Consider the following 13,627-nt stretch of genomic DNA (forward strand, 5'->3'; position numbering starts at 1 on the left):
AAATTTACCCTCAGAACATCCCCCACTGGTTACCAATACCACCCTCTTTAGAGAATTCAAAAAAGCTAAACTTTATTCACCCATGCTAACCCCCAAAATTAAACTGGGTATGCAATCACCTCTGCCAAGGACTTTATGCTCATTTAGATAAATACATTGACTGGGCTGTCCCCCAAGACCAAATGCACCTGCAAATTCAATAACAAATCCACCCCCAAGTGGTCAGCAAATTGCAACAGAACAAAGAAACCTCTAAAATTATCTTGTAAGGTCAGAACCTCTGATCAAAACAAGAATATGAACAAACAACCCAGGAAAATAAGGCATGCTAAATGAAATGAGCAGAAACTCAAAATTCTGCAACATCATAGCACGATAAAAAAAAAACAACTGACATTATTAGAAAAAGGCTCTTTTTGGACACAGTTGTACCCTTCTGCAGGTCAGCAAATCATTGCAATGTGCAACACAAGTAATCAATTAAATAGTTTCACTTTAGCTTCTGCTTTGCTGCATAATGCAGGTATACAAGATAAAGAAAGTTGTGAGAATTCAGGAGGCATAAAGTGAAGGCACAGCAGTAAATAGCACAATGAAGTTATTGGGGAGATGCATAGGGGGAATCTGGTATGACTGAGGGCCAGCATACTGCAGTCATGCTGGGAACAGTGCTGAATGATGACAAAACCTTTGTTTAAGAAAAAAAATTATTTCAAGTTCAGTAATGCATCCTGTATTGCATGCTTTTGAGAAAACTTGTATTGAAGATTTTTATAGGCTGGACAAAGAAACAGTGGGTTTATGGGTCTATATTATAATGTCGACAAGTGAAAATGTTGACTCACTTGTCGAACTACAAGATTACCGAACGGCCAAATCACCAATTTCTTTCCAACGGAAAGAAATCGGTTAGCCAAATACCAACTCCACACAAAAATAAATATATTTAAGTGGGAGGCTTCACCCCCACACCCCCCAACGAGGGGGGCTGTGCCCCCCACACCCCCCCCAAGTAAATATTCTAGCTCCGAGACTGCACTACAGTCGGGGAAAGGGCAGGTGTAAGACAACAGCCAACCGATTTCTTTCCATTTGAAAGAAATCTGTGATTTGGCCATTTGGTAAACTTGTAGTTTGACATTTTGGTGTCGCTCAAGTCAGAGTCGACATTTTCACTTGTCGATATTATAATGTAGAGCAGGTATATGCAAAACAATTTGATAACAAATTAAGCTAATTTATTAAAAACATTGACCTAAGACAAATCACTTAGGCTCATGAAACCAGATAATGGTGGGGGATAGTTATTTTTGATTCAATTGATTATTGTAGTGCTTTATTCAACATACTACATGATGAAAATACATGCATGATTACATCTAGGAATGAGATTATTATTGCTTTTAAGAAAATAGACTTGTTATTGGAGGACTGGATATTACAAGGTATGATTAATGAACTTTTATTTGAATTTTTAAAGAATCCCAACATAGAATTCCTAATATTTTTGGGATGCCTAAAGTTTATACAAATATTAAAAATCCTCCTTTTAGACCCATGGTAGTGGCCCAGGCATCTAAAACTTATACATTTGCGTTGCTTATAGACAGCATGTTAAAACCAGTCTACCAAGAAGTTAAACATATTTTAGTGGACTTCTGGGATTTTGTTTGTGTAGACTTAAAAAAGAATTATGTAGAGATGATTGTTGTTTTAACTATTGATGCAACTAACCTGTATACTTGCATCATCCAAGAAGAAGGTAAGATATTATTTCATGAGGCCTTACTGGCATTACAATTTCCTAACACTCCAGAGATTAGGCTTAAAATGGAATGTAATAACATTGTATTGGATAATAATTTTATATATCTTGAAGGTAAGACCTTCAAATAAATTAAAGGCATGGCTATGGGTGCAGCATGTACCCCTATATTTGCAAATTTAGTGATGCTGACATGAGAAGAGAGATATGTTTTTAATTCAGACTTTTTGAAATGCATTCGCTTATACTTGAGCTAGTTGGGCAATATTTTAGTTCTGTGGAGTGGAACTAAAGAATATTTGAAAGAGTTTATGGACTACATTCAGAATACAACATTCTTTCTTAAGTTTACCTATCAGTTTGATGCAGACTGTATTGATTATTTAGACATTAGCATTATTAAAAACTAAGGCAGATTTAGTGCCACAATAGTTAGAAAATCTACTTTTACTAAAGGGTACCTGTATTTTACAAGTTCACATCCTTTTGCTTTTAAGAAAGTTATACTCAAGGGTCAATTTATCTAGGTGCCATGTATGATATCTGATGATGAGCTGTTGAATGACGAGATGGATATTTTAAGAGAAAATGTTCCTCAATAGGGTTTACCCTGCAAGATTAATTTTTGAAGCAAGGAAGGAAGTTGTTGACAACAGGCAAATGAAATATGCTCCCCTGTTAGGTATTGGCTTGGGAAATAATGCAGCACCAGAGAATATGAATGATGAAATAAGTGGGAATAGTAAAGAATTGGAAAGAGCTTTGGTAGCTCCATATTGTGCAGACCAGGCTATTATTAAAGATATTATTGAAGACAATAGGGATATTTTTAAACGTCAATGAGATTACCTACAATGTTGTTGGGGAAGTCCTCAGGTTTGCATATAAAACTGGTGCTAATATAAAAACAAATATTGGACAGGAATAAAGTGAAACATAATGATAGTAATCCAGCCGTCATGGGGATGAGTAAATGCAGGGCCTGTAAACAATGTAAAAACATCTGGGAAGGGTATATAATTAAATTAATTCATTTTAAATGTGATGAAATTGTTCCAGTGAATGGAAATTGTAAAAGTAAAGGTTTAATTTATATAGCACTTTGTTTTGATTGCTCAAATTTTTATATTGGCAAAACTGAAAGGACCTTAAGAAAAAGGATATATGAACATAATTATGATATACAGAAAGACATTTTAAATAATGCTTTATATAAATGTTATGTCCTAAATTTAGATAATTCAAATTTTCTGTTTTTTAAATAGATCAGACCCTAGGATATCAGTTTGGGAAAATAGGTTAGAATGCAGAGAATTATATTGGCAGTTAAAATTGAATTCTACCCACATGGGATCAATGAAAATGTATCAATTGTCCCTTTTTTAAAAATGCTGGCATTTAAATCATGATTTTTATTTATTTATTTATTTATTTTATTTTACATTTGTTGACCGGGATAGTCCGACTGGATGCATGTCCATTTTCAGCTGAGGCCCGGGGAGAAAAGCTCCAAGGGTAAGCAGATACAGCATTACATAATACCAGCATTACATATTACAAACAGACTATTTACAGAGATTACATAAGTAAACAAGTTAAACAAGTTCCACAGGTTACAGTTAATCCTGAGCACAAGTCAGGATTAAATTAAATTACACAGTAAACTGGTTAACAGATTTTTACACATTCTAGAGAGAGTTAGCCAGGCTTGATACATTGACATAGCCAGTTAAGTGACAAATGTTGTTTGTGTCTAGTTTTAAATTGACCTAAGGTGGAAAGTAAGGTAATATCAGCTAGAAGAGAGTTCCAGGATCTACTTACAGAGTTTGCAAAGAGAGAATCACCGGCTATGTTATTAATTTTGCTAGTCTGAATTAGTAGTTTGTTAGAGGATCGAAGCGGTCTAAGATTGTTATAGGGGGTGATAATATTTTTAAGTGCAGGAGTATTGTCCGGATTATAGAGGATTTTATAGGCCATAATCAGTTGGTTATACTGGATTAGGCTGGGTAGTTCAAGCCAACCAAGCTGATTTAGATTGATGCAATGATGTGTCCTAAAAGGCAGCCCAGTGGCAAACCTGGCAATGTGGTTGTACCAACTGAGGGTTTGTTAAGGACAGTCTTGTTCAAATTCGAGAGTAGAGGGGATGCATACAAAAGGGTTGAAAGAAGGTGAGAGCGAGCTATGGCAATTTTAGCTGGAGGGGTTAGGAAGGCTTTTATTCTGTAAAGTGACCCTAGTTTTTTATTGATGGTTTTGATAGTTTGGTTAACATGTAGGTCAAATTTTAGATTATTGTCTATGATGACACCTAATAGTTTTGTAGATGGGTCAGGGGAGATTATTGTGCCATCATTTGATTTTATGGTAAAGGTGAAAGTGGTAGACCTACGTGTTGGTGAAAATAACAGCATTTTAGTTTTTTTGGTCAGACGATGTTCAGAAAGCCAGTTTTCTATTGTATTAAAGGTGGTCTGGGTAGCTGACCATAACTCTACTGGAGATGTGGCTGAGCAAATCAGAGTAGAGTCATCAGCATATTGGATACAGCTGACTTTTGGGATGACAGTATAAAGGTCATTAATGAAGATGGAGAACAGCAAGGGCCCTAATATAGAGCCTTGTGGTACTCCGAGGGTGTTAGGTAGAAGGTTAGAGAGTTTGTTCTGCCAGAGGACAGCCTGCTGTCGACCATTCAGGTAGGATTGAAACCATTGGAGGGCTCCAGTATCTAGACAGAATGTTTGCAGGGTGTGGATTAAAAGTTGGTGATCAACCATATCAAATGCCTTGGAAAGATCCAAAAAGAGGGCTGAGGATATATAATTATTGTTGCGATTATGGTTTATGATGTTAGTAAAGGCTAGGAGGGCTGAAGTAGTGCTGTGATGAGGGCGGAAGCCATGCTGAGTGTCTGCCACGAGTTGTCAATGAATACATTTTTCCATAATCTTTGCAAGTGGAGAGAGTATAGCTATTGGCCTATAATTGGATAATTCAGTAGAGCTGCCTCCTTTGTGAAGTGGGATTACATAGGATATTTTCCAGATGGTGGGAATTTTAGCTTCTACTATGGTTCTATTGATTAGTATTGAGACGGGGTAAGCAATAGCATCAGCTGATTTTTGTAGGTACTGCAGGAGTTGATCAGCAGAAAGTGTAGTGGGTTTTAATTTTTTGATCAAGGTATGGATAAGTGAAGTGGCGACTGGTTGGAAGTTGAACGCAAGTAGGTTTCTAGGGGTGCTACTTTCAGGACCAGGGGAGCTAGGAGGTAGTTGGCTAGCTAGAGCTTGAAATGTCTCAGTAAAGAATTGGTTAAAACTATCAGAAACATCTTCAGGGGTTTTATCAATAGTAGTAGCAGGGATTGGGGTTGAAGTTTGTCCAGGATGTAGTAGATTATTTAAACCTGCCCAAAACTTCTGAGGGTTATTTTGATTTACTGTCTGTAAATTACAGTAGTATTGTTTTTTGTCTTGTAAAATTGATTTTTTGGTTTCGTTCCAGGATTGCCTGCATTTAATGTAATCTTGAGGGTCTTTAGAAGAACGCCATAAAGCCCATGCTTTGTTTCTAAGGGTAATTTTGAGTTTAGACTCTATAGAAAGCCATAGTGCAGTTTTTGCCTTGGTTCTCTTTGAACGAACAGGTGCATGCAAATCAAGGATCTCAAGGAATTTGTTGTTAAAGTATGCTACTGCTTCCTCTAAGGGGAGGTGTTTTAGAATAGACCAATTACATGAGTTTAGTTCTTGTTGGAATTTGGCAGGGTCAAAGTTTTTATTGTTTCTAACCTTTCTGAGTAAGGGTTGTTGGGAATTAATGGTTTTGTGCTTAATTACATATATGAGAAGGTGATCACTTAGGCCATTAAGGAGGGTACCAGAGGTGTACAGTTGGGGGTGACTGTTTATGAGTACCCAGTCAAGTATACTTTCTTTTTGGTTGGGTTTACCTATCCTGGTAGGGGTGGATATGATTTTTGTAAATGCATGCAGGTTAATATGGGTGGTTGGGGATTCTAAGGAACAAGTGCCCCAGTCTATGTTAAAGTCTCCAAGTAGTAGGGTTTCTTGGGGGTAGTGACATGATAGGCAGTGCAGGATATCTTCAAATGTAGATATATTGTTACCTGGGGGAATGTACATACAGATGATATTAATGCATTTATTTTTATTAAGTTGCAATTTGGTGGCAAGAATCTCTGAGTTAGTATTCATATAAGCATTAATAGGTGGTAAAGTTTTAATTCAGGGGGTTTTAAAGTAATAGTGAAGTTTTTCATCTTTATGTTGTATTTATATTCATTTGTTCACTGTGTTTTCTTTTACTAATTTATTAATATATATTTTTTACACAGAGTTTTAATATGGGAATATTCAATATATTTAAATTTTAAATATCTTGATCAATACCTGGTGACTTTTAGATTACTTACATTTTGGTAGAAAATGCTCACATTCACCTTTAAGGATGCCATTTTGAGTAGGAAGCTATACAAAGGACTGGAGCAAGTAAAGGATTAGTCAGAGGACATAAGGAAAGGAAAAGTGGTGCAGGGGGAGAAGGGTATACATCTGTGTGTATGTATGACATTTTTTTCAAACAAGGGTATGTGAAAGATAGAAATGGGGAAGGAGGGAATGAGGAATGTAGCAGGTACGCAAACAATCAATGCAGGTGAAGACTGAAAGGGGAAATAGTGACACATAATGGAAGACAACAGTGGAAAAATGCAGTCTGACAGAGGGCAGATAGCTAGTGATGGGGTGGATTAGACTACAGACAAGGGATGGAGGTTTACACAAAAGGATGGGAAACACCATGATAGGAAATAGAGAGAGGTGAGTAAGACCTGCAAAATACCCCAGAAGGGAACTCACCCAGAAGTTGGTCACCTCTGTGGCTGACATCATGGATAGGCCTAATGGTTGTAGCCAGTCAGCTACAAAACTCTATAAGCTGCATGAGGAGACACTCTATAATGCCAGGGCAGGTACTGAGTTACTGGTATACCTCAGTCCTTACCAGACACCCCACATCCTAATGAGTAACTCAGGATGGCTACTCCATATCACTGTCTGATGAGGAATATTCACTCTCCCTCTTTGAGATGTGGCAGTAGAGACCAATAGTGACTCATGCAGATCACCTTCCTCAGGCTGTCCTTCATCACTCTGCATAGAAATAGGCCTGGGAACTGCTGGGGAGACAATGGTTAGTGCAGTGGTCAGTACAAAGCAGGATGGCTACTACCTCACTTCTGCTCTGCACTATGGCTGATCCTGCAGAAAAGGAAGAAAAGAAAGGGAGAAAAAACAAAATAACAAAATAAAAAGGAAAAAAGAAAAGAGAAAATAGAGACACCAATGCAACTGCTCAGTTATCTGCTGTGCAGTTTATTAAGCTATTACATTACTGCCAGCAATTCTCTGTACTTAGCCCAACTACATGAAGTTCCTATCTGACCTCCTCCAGCAGACAATCCTATGCTCTTTGATCACCTGTAATGCTGGAAAAATAAAAACAAACAGTAATGAGCAATGACCACTTAATATTCCTGACAGCAGAAGGCAATTGCAGCACAAGTGCTAGGCCTAATGGCCATTGTCAATTAAAGAACAGACTGGTCAGACCCAGAGGACACAGCCAATCTACTATTGGATAGATTTTGTTCAGACTTCATCCAGCTCACAAAACTCCCCTACAGAAATTATTCAATACCAAACTCAAAACAGACAAATGGAGGACAGCAACAGTCATCCACTAGAGTGTCAAGTGATCCAGGTAATTATAGACATAAAAGTTTGATGAGCCTCATCTGTAGGTCTATGGAAGGAATCACTATGGAATTAATAAACAAGGACATAGTCTACCTACAAACTCTTGAGTCAATCCAGTTCAATTTTGTCATGGGCAAACCCTGCCTACTAAAAAAAAAATCAGTTCTTCAAAAAGGTTACTGAAGCAATGGATGAGGGAAAATCAGTACACACCAAACATCTGGATCTTGCTTAAAGCTTTTGGCACCATTCCATACTCAGGTATTGTTAGTAAACTTTCCCAGATATATATTAATCCCTGTGTAATTCCATGGATAACAAATCTGCTCACAAATAGATCTCGGGAAATTAGGGTTGGTGTCTCCATCACCTCCAAAAGACATTCCACCAGTGGTGGACCACAGGGGTCTGTCCTTGGGCCACTTCTCTTTGGTATTTACTTTTCAGACATCAAAGCCAATTTTAAATGGCTGGCTCACCAAGTTTGCTGATGGCTGCAAACTAGATGCCATTATTAACTCTGCAGAGGACACCAAGATCCTCCAAGATGGCCTTTCCCATTTAAATAGTTGGTGTCAAAATCATGAACTAAAACTAAATGCCAAAAAATGCTTAATGGTATCCTTCAGCAAGCACAGCATCCCCTTGCAACTGCCTCATTGACAATACATCCTTGAAAATCAATCCAGTAGTTAGGAGCCTGGGAAACTATGCAAACAGTGAACTGTCCTTCAGTCACCATGTATCCACTGTTGTACGAAAGCACGTTTTCATTGTGCACCATATTAGTAAGGATATAGCATCCAGCTCCAGAGATGTGATAATTCAACTGCATTCAGCTCTTATTAGACCAATTATTGAGTATGATGTCCCTATTAGCATGTACCTATCCCAACACTTAACACAACATGAATGCCCACAGCAATTTCTCACCAAGAAAATCAAGGGTCTGAATCATAAGAGCTATAATAATCATCTCAAAGCCTTGTCCCTATTCTCAGTATCATACAAGTTGCAGAAGGGTGACCTCTGCTCAGTATCATACAGGTTGCAGTAGGGTGACCTCTGCCCAGTATCATACAGGTTGCAGTAGGGTGACCTCTGCCCAGTATCATACAGGTTGCAGTAGGGTGACCTCTGCCCAGTATCATACAGGTTGCAGTAGGGTGACTTCTGCTCAGTATCATACAGGCTGCAGTAGGATGACCTCTGCCTCACAAACAGAGTCTCAATAGATCTTATCCTGTCAGACTTAACGCACATCTGCAAGCTTTGTGGCAGCTTAAACACCCACTCAAGATATCTTACTATCTTCTGAAACATAAATAAAGCATGCTAGGGGGATAGATATGTATCACAGAGAAATCCACTTCTTTGGAAACATCTTCCTCTCCACATAAAACAAAGTACCTCTCTTATGCTATTCAAATGTAATTTGGATGATCAACAAATTCATCCCTAGAGTAGCACCCTTATCCCTTATGGAAAATGGTAACATGAAAATGTTCTGCCTGCTCTGGGTTATTCATAGTTACATTACAAAGACTAAACAAACTTTATGGGAATGGATGGCTAGGCTTCTAAAGATTATTCAGGGTCAAAAGCCTAGTAAAAAATTATGAAACTACAATAAAAGGTGACTCTCTTTCCTCAACTCTTCTTCCCACTGATAGAGAAAGTCCGGATGGCATCTACTTAGGTCACTGTATTTGTACCCACACTGCTTAACAAAGAGAGTGAGGCCAGTGGCAAGCAGGTGGCAGACATCATCTTTCGATAATATGTCTTAATGGCCCACTGGCAGGCATTCCGGATGGTACCTGTACAGCAAGTGAAGAACAATTTTGAACTCCCTGCTGTACCTGTCTGGGGTCCTGCCAAAGACTGTGCCTACTGAAGTCATGTGATCTTGTTAGGCCAACTCCAGGAGAAAAGAATGGCAGCTATGATGCATAGTTGCATGTAGCAGACACCACATGACATATATCGACCATTGGCACGATAGTACAGTTGACAGACAGCACAATGCCCAACAGTAACATGATGTACATAGTCAGTACTGCTATGTAAACTGATAATAGCAGGGTCAAATGTCACATACATGTTTACTATGTGGGCGTCGAGCCACTAGTCTACCTCATTCCTCATCAGCCCATTAATAGATGAGCATTCATAAATACACCCTGGGTCTGGCTTCTCATTGAAAGGGATCACAGTTAGGTATTAAATACACCCCAGGTCTACCTCTCAAGCCCTGAATGAAGTGGGTTGTTTATGAGTATTAATCATTCATGTCTATTGGTATTCAACATTTGGGATCCTCTGGCTAGGCTGCAATGTTCCTCTGGATCAATATCCTAGTATTAACCAATGAACCTATGAACTATATGACCTACCAGACCATGAACAAGTAGGAAGGGGCCCTATATCATGCAATAGGGATGATAATTTATCACAGTATTGGCACAATTCAGACAAAACCTTTAAAATCACCTCATTTGAAAAATAAGCATATTATGATGCTTTAACACAATAAAAGGTGTGGTCACCATTTTGAAGAAGATTGTGTTATGACAAGTAATACAGAGAATCAGAATATAGCAGATATGAGATGGTATTGCCATATAACACACTGAGAGCAGAGATGACAACTGGCAATGAATCTCAGGACTGTAGTAACCATGCACGGATGCATGGAAGCAGCAGGCACAGTCACAGGACAGTGAAGTGTGTGGGGAAGCAATACACATGGCATGAAAGAGAACTGGCAGGCTGGGGGCTCACAACAGAACAGGGTGTAGTCCTGTTCAGGGAGCTCATCCTAAAAGGCAGAAGACATTCAAGACAGACTTCAGTCCTTTCATATCGAGGGGACTTAAACTGATAAGGTAGAGGAAACAGGCAGAACAGATTGCAGTCCTACTGGGGGATCAGCATGACAGGGCACAGGGAAGACAGACTCAGGCCATTGTCCTACTATGTAGGTAATGCCACACTGTGCCATATGTGCAGAAATAACATGACATACTACAGGGGATAGTCAGCCTCCAGTACACCAGGCACATAGTATGCTATCTGCAAATGTGTGATGAACAACAAGCATGGTTATCATGTCCACAGCCACCAGACTATGACACAGTATCACAACACTTACACTTACACTATATCACTGCAGAGGGCTGTGGTATCATAAGGATGCTGGAGACAATATGGAAGTAATTATTATTTGTCATGGACTGTCATTCACACAAACACACACACACACATATACACACACTGATCCAAATGTGTAACATGCAAGTGTACTGTATATGTCTTGGCAAGACATTGAAGGAATGGCAATAGATAGAAAAGTTCACCACACAGGAGAAAGTACTCATGTTGTAATTGTTTTCATAGCACCATGTTATGAAGCTACTGTACATACATAGCATGTTTATTCTTGAGAAGGGGAATGCTGACAGGACCTTCTGGGGGAATGCTGACAGGACCTTCTGGGAAGAGATGTAGCAAGGACTGGTGAAGGTCATCAATGCACTAGTGCTCATAAGATATGCCTGTGATTGACATGCAGCAGTCTCTGTGCTGCATACTTGATCCAGAATTGGCACAAGTATATTATATGCATGCATTCAGATGTTCCTATGTGAGAGGATCCATCACAACAGGTCAACATTTGCCTAATGTTAGCAAGTCACCAGTGGCTAATGGTGACGCTATGCACATAGAACAGTCCGATGGCACAGTGGTCCTGCCAGCAGTACTAACAGTGGAAGGCTTGATCACATCACCTATAGTTGAGGTGACTGTGGTGGGCAGGGTGAACCTCTGCCATCACCTATGTTCAGCAAAGGTCATCCCATCCATGTCAATTTCACTCCTGCTACACATGTCAATGTCTCTAGTCCTTACACTGCAGGGCTGCATGGTTCACCCAATTAATGTTGCAGTCATGTAAGCTGCATTCCACTTCTGCAGGATGTGATCCCTTACCCCCCACCATCCACCTAGCTATGAGTATGACTACTGAATAACATTATGAGTGACTAGCTGCCTATGTTCATGGGACCATACTATCAGAATCTTTGTGGGTGGCAATGTGTGCACCTGCCATCTAGATGACCTGCCAAGTGTCACTCCATATGAAATGATGGTATAAGAAGCAAGGGTGCCAGATGTGGGAATCATATGGTCATGTTAGAGTAAACTGTTTTATGTAAGCAAATTGATGTCTGTAATTTCTCTCTCTCTATATATATATATATATATATATATATATATATATATATATATATAAAATGTAAAGGGTAAAGTGGTAGTATAATACATGTGGGCACAGTGGTATAGATTATTGGCATCCATAAGCTTACCTTTTCTGCATAGACACTGTGATGCTCCTGCACTGGCCCAGTAATCAAGGAGCCTCAGTCCTCACCAATGGCACCAGTGGGGAACACACACACTGGGAGGATGACAAGTACACACACAGTAAAGTGCAATTTCCCTTGAGAGCACACAGAGATCACAGTCAGTCTGGGGCTGGTTTCTTCCTCTTTCTCCAGATCCCCAATAAGACTCTCCACTGGCACAGCTATAGGGTTGAGATCTCAGCTGAGTGGCTAAACCAAGATCTCCAGTACCCTCTTTGTCTAATCAGTGCTTCGTGGCCCTGCCCAAGTAGCTGACACATACACTCTTTGAGATTTGATTTATATACAAACAAACACACACATACACACACACACACACACACACACACACACACACACACACACACACACACACACACACACACACACACACACACACACACACACACACACACACACACACACACACACACACACACACACACACACCTGGGAAAGTCTGGCACAGATATACTAGCTATGCCCCATTCTGCCCAGACTATAAGGTAGTTCCAACTGCCACCAGCCAGTCATTATCAGCTACTTTAAGGCCATTAACAATGGGTGCCCAATCCTACTATGTAATGTTACTATTAATCCAAATGGCAGTTTGACCAAGGGCTGGGCTATGAGGAGTGGCCTGTACAGTGTCACCAAATAGATATGCAAGTACTCTAAGAGCTTAAATATCTCTAAACTGACCAGCCACAATTGAAAGGTTTAAATATATTTAATAATAAATAATAAAAGAACTAGACAATACTTAGTAAGTAATCAGTTACATCAGAGTTCAAAAATCACAGGAAATACTTAAAACAACATTGTAGGACAGTATCCAATAAATAATGAAAACATCTAAGCTATACTTTACTATATTCCTATCTGAATCTAAAAGAATTACCATGCCCTAAAAACTTACTGACAGCAAGACAAGTGCAGAAGGTAGTGAGTGGATGTTCTTGTTAGGTCAAAGAAAATACAAAATGCCATCTCTCTCTCTCTCTCTCTCTCTCTCTGTCTCTCTCAGAGAGTTCTTAAATCAATATCAAATATTACTGCTGGGTTAGCTTGGATGACATCACGTTTTGTCACATGACTTCAGTTCTTTTGCTACACCCCCCATTGTCAAAAACTACCAACATTTTAGCATATCTCTGTGAAAAATACATATATCTCAGATCATTGCAACTGCTGGAAGACTTAAAACAATAAAACACTTACAAAACAATGTAGAAGGCACCCTAGTTCTAGACAGCCTGTTCTCTTGCTGCATTGAAACTAACTTTTATAGCACAACCATAAAACAATTTAATGTCAACTATTTTCATGAAGTTTTGCAAGTTAACCCTCTATGTTCTAGTTCCCACTATTAAAACATATACATTTACACATGTACAATAGTTTATATACATTTCTGCTCTAATTCAGCAGGACACGCTGTGGTCACACATTCAGGCTCAGCACTGTGCAAACCCTGTTCAACACACAGTTCTGTACCAGCAGTTTAATATACACATAGCATACAGTTCTAATACATTTGTAAGACAAGCATATGAATCATGTTGATATTCTCAAATGACATGTGATTATTCACAAAATTCCAGATAGCTGGGCTGGCAGTGTGGCAGACAGCATAGTGCTGCTGTGAGAGTTCCAGAATG

This window comes from Protopterus annectens, chromosome 8.part0, assembly GCF_019279795.1.
Source record: "Protopterus annectens isolate FY-2018-M chromosome 8.part0, PAN1.0, whole genome shotgun sequence".
NCBI classification, from domain to species: domain Eukaryota; kingdom Metazoa; phylum Chordata; order Ceratodontiformes; family Protopteridae; genus Protopterus; species Protopterus annectens.